The 14,960-nt window shown below is 41.5% G+C and overlaps 1 pseudogene; it reads right to left on the minus strand.

Moving 5' to 3' along the window:
• Positions 1-14,960, minus strand: part of LOC127434222 (methionine synthase reductase-like) — a 29,683-nt pseudogene that overhangs the window by 9,858 nt on the left and 4,865 nt on the right.

A 14,960-nucleotide genomic window follows, 5' to 3' on the forward strand; every position in this document is an offset into this window, starting at 1 on the left:
GGTGGTTGCCAAGGCACTGCCATGTGGTTTCTAAGGTTTTAAGTGTGTTGCTATGTGGTTGCTAGGCTTTTCTGGGTGGTTGCTTACTGGTCCTAGTCAAAAGAGCCCATCCCAAAGTCTCCAAGACCCCGTTTTCACATGATATTAAGATACGTTTTTGGTGATCGGATCACATGCAGTCAGCGCCAAATACAGGTCTGAACAGGGTCTAAATGTTTTGTGATCGGATCACAAAAACCACATACAAATGTGGTCAAAAACGCATGTGACCACATCACATTTCAGGTATAAACACTAATCCGTCCTGAATGCGTCCCTGCAGCAGTGAAGCACCTCCCCTCACCTGTTGATCAACCGCTGCGCTAAAACATGAATTTAAACTTTGCCGGTTACAAGCGGTTTTAAAAGGAAATAATCGTCTGCTCTGAAAATAAATAAAAGCAGATACATACACATGCACGAGAACGTCACAGATCTTTTTCAGTGTGTCTGATATAAACACAGATGGAAGCGCACACTCGAGGCTCAGCTGACACAGGTACTCCACTAACATAATGGAGAATATTGCTCAAAATGTTGCTTTTGTGCTTAGATTACATTTAAGCTGAATCTGGGAGAAACAGTGTGCCGGTTTTATTCACGCTTTCTTTGTCTTTTATGAATTTTTTGTGGTTTATTATCATGCAGTAACACCCTGACATAGTGATTGATGTCATCATGAATCAGAGAACCTCCCCTCGAAATCTGAACACAAGTGGTCATAGGAGACACATTTGAGAAGCACTGTAATGCCAGGTGGAAACAGCATGTCTCGGCTGACCACGTGATCGGATCACCCGAGACGCATCTTAATACCAGGTATAAAAGGGGTTTAAAATTTTGATATGGCTTGGATCCATCCTCCAATGAAATTCTGTTGGATTTTTTTCCTGTTTTTGTTTAGTTTAGAAAAGTAATAGCACATCTCTCTTTAAGAAGCTGCACAATTTGAGGAATAATTCATGTTCAAAGCACATAAGCTCCTTAGGGTTAGCGGTTTGTTCAAGTTATAACCCCAAGTATGAGCAACAGTATTAGTGATGCTTGTCTTAACAAGAATTATTAATAATAATTAAACATTTAAACACTTTATGCTAACAAAAATACTGAATACTTTAAAATAATGTCCCTAAAAAGGAATATTTCAAGTCCAATACAAGTTAAGCACAATCAACAGCATTTGTGGCATAATGTTGGTTACCACAACATTTTATTTCGACTTGTCCCTCTTTTACATAAAAAAAGCAAAAATCTGGGTTACTGTGAGGCGCTTATAATTGTTTTAAAAGTATAGCCACAAGACATAAACATGCTTAACATGATTTGAGTGAGATAAAATCACTTCCTATCCTTTTCTGTGTAAAATGATTTCCAATTTTACAACTTCATTGCCAATATGACGACATTACGCCATAAACACTAAAACCCTAAAAGGACCAAAAAACAATGATTTAAACAATTTTACAGCTCAAATAATACACAGGTTTTAACAGAAGAATACTGTAAGTCCTTTTATAAAATTATTATCTTCAAATTTCTGCCTTTAAACCCTTCAAAAATTGGCCCCATTAAATTCCATTGTACTGTAAGTGCATCACTGTACCTTGTTTTTCTTTTTTAAGAAAAGTAGAGTCTAAATTATTTTTTGTGATATTCAACATTATGCCACAAATGCTGCTGACTCAGCTTAACTTCTATTGAACAAGGAATTGTCCTTTGTTTTGAACAGTCTCATTGTTTTGTTTGATTAATTCCGAAGCCATGAAGTTTTAAGTCCTTTCTGCCTAGAGCTCATTTGCAACCTGCTAACAGTTGAATTGACCTTTTGTGAAATTCTTCCTCAGTCTCCCACTTTCTTCACCATACAATGCATTTCCGGCTGTCTGCCTGCTGCCATTGATTTTCAGATGAGGAAATCAAAGCATCCCACACTGTTCGCTCATAAAGAGGAAACGCTGTGCTTTGTGCCACAAACAGTCTCCTGCTGACAAAATGGTGATAGTTTTCTTTAATTGAAGCCTTGGCATCTGAGGTGGCACTATTTCGGAGAATCTCAACTTAAGCTTCTATCCAAACCTTCAGAGACAAAGGTCTTCCAATTTGAAAGGACAATGCAACAGAGCACATTGGCAGTAAACCTGTGAGAGAGCATGACTAATCTGTCTCTCTTTCTTACACAATCATTGATGTTTGTTTTCCGAGAGAATGCTTTTGTACCTGAGAGTGTAAATGTATAAACTGCTGTCATATCAGTGTCTTAAAGGTGAGCCGGTGTTAAATTGAACTGAACAGAGACTTGCATCATAACTGTGATAAACTTTCTCTTAAGTTTTTTCTTATGATTTCTGAAAACTTTGATTTTGGTTTGACATGCATTATATAACAGTTAATTCCAGTCTACTATTCTGATTGGACAAGTGGCGGTCCAAAGGTGCTGATATTTAGTATTAAAACACTAGGACGCTTTAATGTTTGTAACACTCCACTTGTCTATGTTCGTGCCGCTCCAAACAGGTGGTTAGTCTGTGTGTTGCTCAATGACACACAAAGGCAGATCCTGATTTAGCCTAGTTTAAAACTATTTTTGTTTGCGGAGCAAAAGTCGACAAAATAAGCCGTAATGTGTCAAAAACACAAGTCAATATAAACTTCTTGGTTTTAACATCTGGAGTCATATGGATTACTTCTATGTTTCCTTTGTGATTTTTGGAGCTACAAAAGGTCTGATCACCATTCACTTGCACTGTATGGACCTACAGAGCTGAGATATTCTTCTAAAATCTTTGTTTGCGTTCTGCTGAAGAAAGAAAGAAAGACATACACAGCTGGCATGGCATGAGGGTGAGTAAACGTTGAAAGAATGTTCATTTTTGAGTGAACTATCCCTTTAAATATTGATCTGTTTCTCACCCACACCTATCATGTCACTACAGAAGATATGGATTTAAACACTGGAGTCTTATAGATTACTTTTATACTGCTCTTTGGGACTTCAAAGTTCACCATTCACTTGCATTGTGAGGACCAACAGAGCTGAAATATTCTTTTAAAAATCTTTGTCTGTGTTCTGCAGAAGAAAGTAAGTCATACACATCTGAGATGGCATGAGAGTGATTAAACAATGAGTGAATTTTCATTTTTGGGTGAACTATCCCTTTAATGGAACACAAAGGGAGATGTTAGACAGAATAGCAACCACAGTCACCATTCACTTTCATTGAATGGAGAAAAAAAAATTGCAATAAAAGTGAATGGTTACTGAGGCTGTCATTCTGCCTAACATCTCCTTTGGTGTTCCATGGAAGAAAGCAAGTCATACAGGTTTGGAACAAAATGAGGGTGACTAAATTATGACAGAATTTTCAGTTTTGAGAAAACTATCCCTTAAAGGAAACTATCCCTTATTTTGTGCTCACTAATGTCATACTATGGCAGTTTATGGTGACCACCTCTTCAAGCTTCAAAAGCACACAAAAGTATAATTCAGCAGTCTAATATATTATTCCATGAGACTCATGATTGTTTCGAAACCATATGATAAGGTTTGGTGAGAAACAAACCAAAATCTAATGTATTATTTAGGGAAACTGTTGACCGACTGTTGCTCTACTCTGCGCATTCATGAGGCTGCACGAGAGCAGTATCTGTCAGGAGATGGGGCTTTCAAGCGAAAACTAATTTTGTTTATCTAAAAACAGGTCAACCACAGCAATATTAACAACAGAACACAACACAGCTGCACACAAACCAGAGAACAGAACTTACTAAATATGTCTGATGAGATGAGTTTGTATATTCCGAGTATAGATGCATTTCTATGCCCAGCCTTATTTATTTGAAATGGAGTTCTCAGTCAAACTGAGATAGACAGAGAAGGCTGAAGGCAGCTACAGTCCCAATGTGTCCTATCCTGATGGCAAACAGCATGTGATAAAAGGCATATTTTCTGTTTATCAGAGTATTAGTCCTCACTCACACCAGCCGAGCGATGATACATTCTGTCGATTGCTTTGTTTCTAGTGAATTGGCACCAGTCCAAAAACACTAATAACAGTATATTGAAGCCAGCATCTCACTAGCCATTAAAAACTACTTGGTTTTGGCCAAGAACATCACATCTGAATGTTTTCGTTGAGGTATCGCTCTCTTCAGTCGGATGTCTGCCACAAATGCTCACCCGTTCAGAATGGAGAAAAGACATTCCCACCTCCTTTATTTCTCGGTTTGATTGAGTACTCTGTTTCAAACAAATGAGGCTGGGCATTGAAATGCATCTATTCTCTGACTACAATCCCATCAGACACATTTAGTCAATTCTGTTCTCTGGTTTGTGTGCAGCTGTGTTGTGTTCTGTTGTTTCTGTCGCTGTGGTGGACCTGTTTTTAGATCAACAAAACTAGTTTTTGCTTGAACGCCCCGTCTGCTCTCATGCAGTCTCATGAACGCGCAGAGTTAGAGCAACTCTCGGTCAACATTTTCACTAAATAATACATTAGATTTCGGTTTGTTTCTCACCAACCCTTAACATATGCATTTATAATAATCATGAGTCTCATGGAATAATTTATTAGATTTCTGAATTATACTTTTGCGTGCTTTTGAAGCTTGAGGGTGTGGTCACCATAAACTGCCATTGTATGAGATCACCGAGCACAATTTTTTCTTTGTGTTGAGAAAAATAAAGAAAGTCATATGGGGTTATAACAACACAGGGGTGAGTAAACAATTACTGAATTTACTTTTTTGGTTGAACTAACCCTTTAAACTGAATGTGTGACTGGGGCTGGGGGTAATATACTTCCCCAATTTGAGGAATGCACAAATGCATTTGAAAAAAACAAACAAATCTAACAAACCTGTTACTGATCAATGGCTTGGAGCCAAACCGAACATCATTGGCTGAATGCTGAACGACTGTTATGACCTTGACTGTTTGGAAGGCAATGTAGCCTGTGTGAACAGTCAAGGACAACATTTGTCATTCATCATTAATGTCTCATCCCAAAGGTCGCCCACTTTCACCGGCCCCCAGACATGTCTGAGACATTCATCAACCACATCGACTCAGGCACTGCCCCCTGTGATTACCTGTGGCCCCTGTGTCACTTACAAACTATTTGTGTACAAACATACACAAGCATTACATTACTGACATACCCTGCACCAGGGCAGACAGCTTCATTCATATGTAGTCACAGAGTGTCACCCTTCATAGGTCCCTTGCAGAAAGTATAAATCATAAGCTCTGAGATGACAGGCCTCCACAAGTCAGCATTACAACCAGCTCCGCAATTTATGCCTTTCTTCATTTTAACACCAGGGTCTTCTGAAACACTATTAGGCTTTACAGATAATGTGGGAAGGAACAGGTCAATAGCACATTTACACTTTCCCTTCTTCCTTCGGATTTATCTTCATCACCCTAGGGGTGCTTTTATGCTACTTTTACAACAAGAATCAATAAACTTCCTTACTCTTTTTAAAACCATTTTATTGTGTTGAAGATGCACGGGCAAAAAAAAAAAAAAAAAAAAAAAAAAGGTTTAGACTTACTGCTCTTTTGAGTGTGAAGAAGTTGTGCAAATAATATTAATTTCTGTATTTACAGCTGTGTTTGGATCTGATTGAAGGTATGATTCTATTGATTATGCTAAGAGGTGCAGCAATGCAAACTTTAACTGCTGCCAACATGAATGAAAATTTTGTACACAACTGTTGATGCAAACAGCAGGTGAGAACATGTTTTCCCAAGATGATTGGCCATTGTGTGAAAAACAGAGGCATGGAAATACTGGTGCAAGTAGAAGAAACAATATAGAAAGTCTATCTGATAACTATATAGTCATGTATATAATTTAGATTGCATGTTACCATTCTGTGAAAAAGTATTTGCTTTACAAACAATAGTACGCAAGTAAAACACCATGGGACCATGCAGCCATCATACCGCTCAGGAAAGAGACGCATTCTGTCTCCTAGAAATGAACGTAGTTTGGTGGGAAAAGTGCAAATCAATCCCAGAACAACAGCAAAGGACCTTGTGAAGATTCTGGAGGAAACAGGTAGACAAGTATCTATATCCACACTAAAACGAGTCCAATATCGACATAACCTGAAAGGCTGCTCAGCAAGGAAGAAGTCACTGCTCCAAAACTGCCATAAAAAAAGACAGACTACAGTTTGCAAGTGCACATGGGGACAAAGATCTTACTTTTTGGAGAAATGTCCTCTGGTCTAATAAAAAAATATTTAACTGTTTGGCCATAATGACCATCGTCTTATGAGCTTATGAGCTTCTTTTGAGCCATTCAGAGGTGAACTTAATCCTATGCTTTGGATCATTGTCTTGCTGCATAATCCAGTTGTGCTTGAGCATCAACTCACAGACTGATGACCAGACGTTCTCCTTTAGGATTTTCTGGTAGAGAGCAGAATTCATGTTTCCCTCAGTTATTGCAAGTCGCCCTGGCCCTGAAGCAGCAAAGCATCCCCACACCATCACACTACCACCGCCATGCTTGACCGTAGGTATGATTTTGTGGAATTCTGTGTTTGATTTATGCCAGATGAAACGGGACCCCTGTCTTCCAAACAGTTCCACTTTCGACTCATCAGTCCACAGAACATTTTCCCAAAAGGTTTGAGGATCATCATGGTGTATTTTGGCAAAATTCAGACAAGCCTTAATGTTCTTCTGGGTTAGCAGTGGTTTTCGCCTTGCCACTCTTCCATGGATGCCATTTTTGGCCAGTGTCTTTCTGATAGTGGAGTCATGAGCAGTGACCTTTATTGATGCGAGAGAGGCTTGCAGTTCCTTGGATGATGTCCTTGGCTTTTTTGTGACTTCTTGGATGAGTTGTCGCTGTGCTCTTGGAGGAATTTTGGAAGGTCGGCCATTTCTGGGAATGTTCACTACTGTGCCAAGTTTTCTCCATTTGGAGATAATAGTTCTCACTGTGGTTCATTGGAGTCCCAGAGCCTTTGAAATGGCTTTGTAACCCTTCCCAGAGTGATGTATTTCAAGCTGAACCCCATTATGAATGCAGTTTCATAGGCTGTGTCCGAAACCAGGAAAATGCTGCCTTCGGGGCAGTATACGGAGACAGGATGAAAATAAGGTGCTTTTCAAACTGTTTGGAAACCATAGTTTCCATAAGAGTTCCATTCAGTCAAAACAGCTGTCACTTAAGCCAATAACTGATTTAGCAGCAAGTCAGCTGCCTACATTTTTGGATGCAGCAATAGATTTGGGGATTTAGTCACAAAGTCACTTTTTCACACAGGCCCAGTTGGTATTGGATAACTTTTTTGCTTCAATAAATAAAATTATCATTTAAAAACACGTATTTTGTGTTTACCCAGATTACCTTTGTTTTAGATTACATTTTGTTTGAATTTTTGAAACAATTTAGTATGAGATACTGTATACACAAAAACAGAAGAAATCAGGATGGGGGCAAATACTTTATCACAGCACTGTATATAGATTATAGTGACTTGTATAAGAATTTACAGATATGGATAGTTAACAAATTATAGTACGAACATGATTTATTTATGAAATGTGTATTTTAATAGGTATCACCAAAGAAACATTAACATGTTTCTTTGGTGATACTTTTGAAATGATTTCAGTGTAATAAAATCCCTTACTAACCTTATCTGTGTAAAGTTATATCCAATACCTGGATTACAGGGTTTTGTTGCCATGTCAATGAAGTTGTAATATTGGATGTAACTTTACACAGATAAGGTTAGTATGTGATTTTATCACACTAAAATCATGTTTACATGTATATTGTTTGCATCTGATGACGAAGGGAATGAGACTTTGCGTAGTAACGCATATGGGGAGTGCCTTCTTACACGACCTTGTTGAAATCTCTCTACAATAACGGCAATATTCTAATATTGGCTATGGTGTTTGAGCCCCGCCTGTTTTGGCGCGAAACTGTCCGCTATAAAAACAGGTGCACAAACACCATTTCCTCAGAATTTCTGACTGAGAACAAGGAGCACATCGCTCGTGCCTCAAGAACTCCGAGTCTTGTAGTGCGGCTAGCGTTCGCAATGTCTCATTCCCTTCGTCTCAGGGAACCGAGGTTACGTATGTAACCGAGACATTCCCATACGACTCAGTACACTCAACATTGCATAGTAACGCATATGGAGAACAGAATCCCATCATGCCGCACTACATGACATAAGTTCCCAGAGAGGAAACATTGCGCCACAGTCTTGTGGGACAGCGACCGACATGAGTATGCCACAGTGAGTGATCCTCATGTTGGTCAGGAGGGGAGCACTCATAAAGAATATATGAACTATAGTTATAAAGTATGAATTAACTCCTTATGAACCCAGTCGGGAAGGGAGTTTATTTGTAATGAAAGTGCTTGTGACTTTATGGTAAATTATAATGGCCTGAATGCAGGCGGTTGTGTAAATGATGGGGAGCCTGTACTTAAAGGGAAGGGCATAAGTATATATATTTGGCCAATGAATAGAAAGTGCTCTAACAGAGAGGACTTGTAAAGAAAGACGTTACATTTAGGTTGTGAAACCTTGCGAATGCGTTTTGAGAGGACCATCCTGCTGCAAAACATGTCTTGTAAGGACACACCATTTGTCCATGACCATGAGCAGGCCATGCCTCTAGTTGAGTGTGCTTTAACACCAATTGGGCAAGTCTTACCCTGCGACTCATAAGCCAGGGCTATTGCATCGACAATCCAGTGAGAGAGCCTTTGTTTGGAGATGGACATTCCTTTTGTGCATCCTCCATAGCATATAAAGAGCTGATCAGACAGTCTGAACTGGCAAGAACGCAAGTAGTGCCCACACAGGGCATAACAAATGCAATGATTGTTCCTCATCCGAATTAAATGGAGGGAAGAAGGCCTGAAGGTGAACCACCTGCACTTTGAAGGACATGGTTAGGACCTTGGGTACATAGCCTTTCCTGGGTTTGACAGTGGCTCTTGAAAGACCGGGGCCAAACTCCAGACATGAATTGTCGACTGATAATGCATGCAGGTCACCTACCTGTTTTGCTGATGTCAGAGCCAGCAGTAGTGCGGTCTTACCGGAGAGCATGCACAATTCAACAGAGTCCAAAGGCTCAAAGGGTGCCCTGCGAGAGCTTTTAGGACTAAAGTTATGTCCCAAGTTGGGACTATAGCCGGCCGAGGTGGGTTTAATCGCCTTGCTCCCTTAAGGAAATTTATGATTAAATCATACTTGCTTATAGAGGCGCCGGCTTCATGTGCGTGAAATGCAGATATAGTTGCCATATACACGGAGCGTTGATGGGGTGAGTCCTGCGTCTAATCGCTCTTGAAGAAATATTACATACCATGTAAGAGACACCAATCAGTGAACACCTTCCATTTTAGCACATAGAGGCGTCTCGTGGACGGTGCTCTGGCCTGTAAAATGGTGTTCACGACTGAACGCGTCAGTTCTGGTGCATGCAGTGCGCCCCATTCAAGAACCACACATGCAGGTTCCACAGCTGGGGCTGGGCATGCCAGAGAGAGGAGATCCCTCCTCAGTGGTATTTCCCATGGCGAGCTGTACAGCATCTCCATTTCCGGAAACCACGGCTGGTTTGGCCATTTCGGCGCAACTAATAGAACCGTTTCCTTGTATTCTAGGACTTTGCATATGACAGAATGAATCAGGCATACTTGGGGAAACACATATTTGCATTTCGCCAGCCATTTGCGTGCCACTGCGTTCCCAGCGGGGTTTGGGACTTCGAGTACCAGAGGGGACAGTGGGCATTCTCCACTGAGGCAAATAGATCAATTTCCGCTTTGCCGAATATTTCCCAAATCCTCAATACAGTTCGAGGATGAAGTCTCCATTCGCCCGCCATCACCCCTTGACGTGACAGTAGGTCCGCGCCATAATTCAGGCGACCTGGGACAAATGTCGCTCTCAGGGAGAGATGATGCTCCATAGGATAAGGCACTAGGATGTTGTCAGTCTCAACAGTGGCGGTGAATGAATTCCGCCTTGGCGGTTTATATATGCCACAACTGTCATGTTGTCTGAGCGAACCAGGACATGACAGTTTGCTATTTCTAACTGAAAAGCCTTTAAGGCTAGAAATACAGCCGATAGCTCTAGGCGCCACGTGACAACTTGCCCCAGCACGACAACTCGCTGGTAAAACGCAGGAGTTGTCCATGGTGCTAAAGCAGCTATAGAGTGGCGGGATATAGTGATGCGCATGCACCCTTGGCGCCAAGCACGTCGTGGCACACGGCGCTTCAGCCAGCACTGAAGAGGTCTCTTGTGTAAGAGACCTAATGGAATGATGGTGGATGCCACCGCCATAAATCCCAATGCTTTCTGAAACAGCTTCAGTGGAAGTGTTCTCCCCAGTTTGAACTGAGACAGACACTGTAGAATGGCTGAAGCAGTAAGCCTCTGTGCTGGCATAACAAAGCCTCTGATTGCGCCAGTAACAGCCAATTGTCGATGTAGTTCAAGATGCGTACGCCGCTCGGTCTCAGAGGGGCGAGAACCTCATCGATGCACATTGTGAAAGTGCGAGGAGCCAGAGAGAGTCCGAAGGGCAGGACTTTGAATTGATACGCTGTTCCCTCGAATGCGAACCTCAAAAACCTCAAAAACATCCTGTGATGTCGTACAATTTGGATATGAAAGGACGCATCCTTCAGATCTATCGACGCAAACCAATCGTGTGGGTGTACATGCGATAAGATCCATTTCCGAGTAATCATTTTGAATGGCCGCTTTATGAGTGCGTGATTGAAATGTCTCAGATCCAGGATTGGCCGAAGTCCGCCGTCTTTCTTTGGAACAAGAAAATAATGGCTGTAAAACCCTTTTTGTGCTTGACAATTTGGCACACTCTCTATTGCGTTTTTCACGATGAGATTGTGCATTTCGGCTTGTAACACTGGCACGTCTTCAGGTGAAACTGTGGAAGACAGAACGCTGTTGAAACGGGGTGGCAGGTGTGCAAATTGGATCATATAACCATGTTCAATCATTTTGCACCCATTCTGAAATACCCGTTAGGGCTCGCCACGCGTCTGCGTAATGGGACAGAGGGCAATTTGGTTTGCTCACTGTACGATATGATGCGATGCTCACTATAAGGAAGCGGTTGCACATAATGTGTGTGCTTTGAAGAGGAAAGGGGCTCTTTTTTGAGAATGTGTGAGCATCTCGTGCATTTGCAACGAGTGCTGTATTCTTTTTTGCACTTATTGCATTTTTTATTGTATTTATTTGAGTACAAGACACAGAAACAACATTTTGAACAATATTGTGAACAACAATATTCCTTTCCCAGCAAACAGTAGTGGGGAGATGAGGAACAGTGTTTTGTGTCTCCAATCAAGCCCTTTTTTTTTTTTTGGAGCAGACCCAGAGGGAACTTCAAAGGGTTGTGCCCGTCAGGAGTGCTTTTGCTGCACGTTCTGATACACAGGTGCCGGTGAGACAGTAGGTATGGGGCTTTTAGTCGGGCGCTGACTCGAAACAGAGCAAGGAAAACCGGCTGTGATATACTCCGTTTGGGCATAAAGTGTCTCATAGACTGTGACTGCTGCTGAGTCATGACGTAACACTCAGCAAACTTATTCACAGAGCTGCCAAAGAGGTCGGCTGGAGACACTGGAGCATCCAACAGAGTGGCTTTTTCCTTATCGCTCATTTTTGAGGGTCCGCCATTTGTCGATCCAGAACTGCCAGGTTGCCCATGGACTTCCCGATGACCTGCGCAGTGACTTTCGTGGCATGTAGCACTAAGTCTGTAGTGGTGCGGAGCTCTTGAATGTCTCTGGATCTAATCCATGCTCATCCATTTGCTTGAGGAGCTTGGGTTGAAATACCTGGAGCAACACCATTGCGTGGAGTACTGATCCAGCTTGTCCTGCTGCTGAGTAAGCTTTTCCCACCAGTGCGGACGTTTGTCGACACTGTTTGGGGCGTGATTTCCACGGCCTGTTATTCGCTGGGCAGAGGTGTGCCGCTACCGCCTCCTCCACAGGGGGTAATTGGGCATAACCGTTTTCTTTCCCGTGATCCAGATTAAAGAGGATGGCGTCACTGCACGAGCACGCCGAGAAGGGCGCGCCAGGACTTAGATAGTTCATTATGAACTTCAGGGAAGAATGGGGCAGATTTGTGGGATGCTGCCATTTGATGGCATCCGGACTGCAGGAACCATTCATTGAGGCGAGACTGTTCAGGTTCCTCTGGGGGAGACCACTCAAGATTAAGCTCTTCAACCATGCTTGTAAGGAGGCGGAGCATTTCCCTGTCAGTGGTGCGTGCACGTTCCTCTCCCTCGCTGGGGGGAGGGGCGGCAGCATTATCCACTGACCACTCGCCTGATGCAGCGAGAGACATGACATCATCATTATCATCCCCAGCATCAGAACCACTACACGAGACGAGGCTCTTTCAGAAGGTCGGAGCTCATCTCACACATAGCGTATCGGAAAACATGCACTTCATAGAGATTGAGGGGCTCGCGGGGTGTGCCACCACGAGGACCACCTCAAATTCATCCTGCTCGACCTCGCTGCGCTGTGCCTCCTCGTGTGAATCCTCAGGTATTGCGTAATGAAGTTAAAAATAAATTGCATGCGCACAGAACATTTTGTAAAGGCAAATATTAGCAATACTTTAATGCTTTGCATAAGTGTAATTCATGTGTTGTGAATCTGTAATTTCGTATTAACACAAGTAAATTGTGTGTGTATTCATCTGATTTCCTTTTTAAAAAATAACCTTATTTCAATAGATTTTACACCTATTGTTACTCTAAAAATACACGATGAAAGACATTTTGGGGGAGTATGCCCAGACCCCCCTAAAAGAGGCTTAGCCCCCCATCCATGAATCTCTAGTGACATCCCTGATATAAAATATAGTTATAACTAACCCAGTTTCATATATTTTTATAGATACCATCTAAACCCAAAGCTAAAAGTTGTTTTCTATTCTACTGTAAGGATTAGTACACTTTATCCAGAGTTTATTCCTGCAAAACTGTATGCCTCACTCAAACAACCCAATTCAACCCAATCCTCCCAAGGACTGTGAAAAGCTAATCTTAAGGTGAACAGGCTTGCTAATGTGCAATGCCTACAGTGCTAACCTTCGGCTGAACTAATTTGCCAAGACCCTCTGAAGCCGGTATCATCCCAAGGGGCAGCAAGATTGTGGAGACATGATCAGCCAGCCAGCCTGTGCACAACCCCATCCTCGCTGGATGCTCCGGACAAGCAGGGAACTCCACAACATTGAACACGAAATGAACTTTCCCAGGGTGCTAAAGACTGGAGCTAAGGAACAACAGAAAATAAGAGACTAAGTGCTAACAATACTGACCCAACACATAGAACATGAGCAAGACTACGAGTTTCATTATCTTTCGCTTAATGGCCTGCTGGTATCAGGTCCCTGGGGACCCCTGCTGACTAGACTTTAGTATTTGCGGCCCTAATGTTTCTGTGTAAATTAACATCAGACATTAGACCATAGACCACTTAATAGCCAAAGTAGACAGGCAGAAAACAAATTAAACCGGCATGCGTTTCTGAAAGGCACATGCTCTGCATTCACTGTTTGACTTTGATCTCAACAAATGAAGACTCATCAAGCCATACTGAGCAGCACAACAAATTCATCTCTGTCTATAACATACCTTGCAAGATCAAAGGAGGATTGCAACAGAAATAATGACCTAAAACCTGAATATGCCTCTGCTTTAATTTCTATCTCCAAATATAAAGCACAGGTGTTTCAAACAAGGTCTCTTACCTGGCAGCAGAATAGGCTCTGGGTTGAAGCTTTGGTAAATGTTCTGTAATGAAGTAGGGAACAGATCAGAGAGGAAGATGGCTTTGTGACTTTGAGGCTATTCAATGGTGTCATGAGTTTCTCTTTTAAGGCATCCCTTCTTTTGATGTTACCTTAGACTATTGAGTTTATCTACAGAGCAAGTGAAGGCCAATTTTTAGAAAAGTAGAAACACAATGTTGCATGTCATCTGCCTTTGTAGGACAGCCTTGATGTTAAAAGCAAGTAAAATGAATATGATCACAAAACGTAATGCTAACTTTTGATTTTTTTTAAGAATGTAAGAGGCCTTATACCATTAGTTTCATTAGTGCACAAGGTTGTTCAAATGGGGAAAAAAGTCATAGAGTTTAAAACAACATGAGTCTGAGTAAATGACAGATTTTTCATTTATGAGTGAATTATTCCTATAAAAGCACAGAGGCACGTGTCTCTCAGCACAAATTAAAAAGTTAGCTGAGTTAGCGCTTCACCTTCATTTGTCAACAACTGACATGCAATTTTCTCCAATCCTCTGAAATGATGAATCAATTTGAAAATGTTCATTTCAAGCACACCATATGTGGACGCTGAAGGTGCTCAATTTGACCAATTAATAACAATCAGACAATCAACATCATGAGCAGCTGTTGCAATTAAACCCTTTCGCCAGTCCAAACAAATGCATTAAAATGGCACATGGTGTTTTGGTGGAAAAACCTTGTTCTTCTATGTCTGTAAAGACTTTGTTAGAAAGTCAGGAGAAAGAAATTGTTTGACTGATTGCAATGACCTTACTGTCAGAACACACCAGTGCAGAGTGATTTTATGAATAAAATAGATAGTGCCATCAACGTCTGCTGAAGCCCCAGATCTCTGACAATTTGTGCCATGGAAGATCAAAATGTTAATCCTCAATTTTCAAAAGAGCAGTAAGATGTGCATTTATGAAAACTTTACATGTAAATGCATTCAATGTAACAATCAGTGAGGGTCAACATAAATTAGTGAGGGTCACTGGATTGTGATTACCTTGTAGTTAGCAATATCTAAAGCATAGTATGCATTTATAATTTCAGCTATACCAGCTG

The sequence above is a fragment of the Myxocyprinus asiaticus genome, chromosome 44 (genome assembly GCF_019703515.2).
Source record: "Myxocyprinus asiaticus isolate MX2 ecotype Aquarium Trade chromosome 44, UBuf_Myxa_2, whole genome shotgun sequence".
NCBI classification, from domain to species: Eukaryota; Metazoa; Chordata; class Actinopteri; order Cypriniformes; family Catostomidae; genus Myxocyprinus; species Myxocyprinus asiaticus.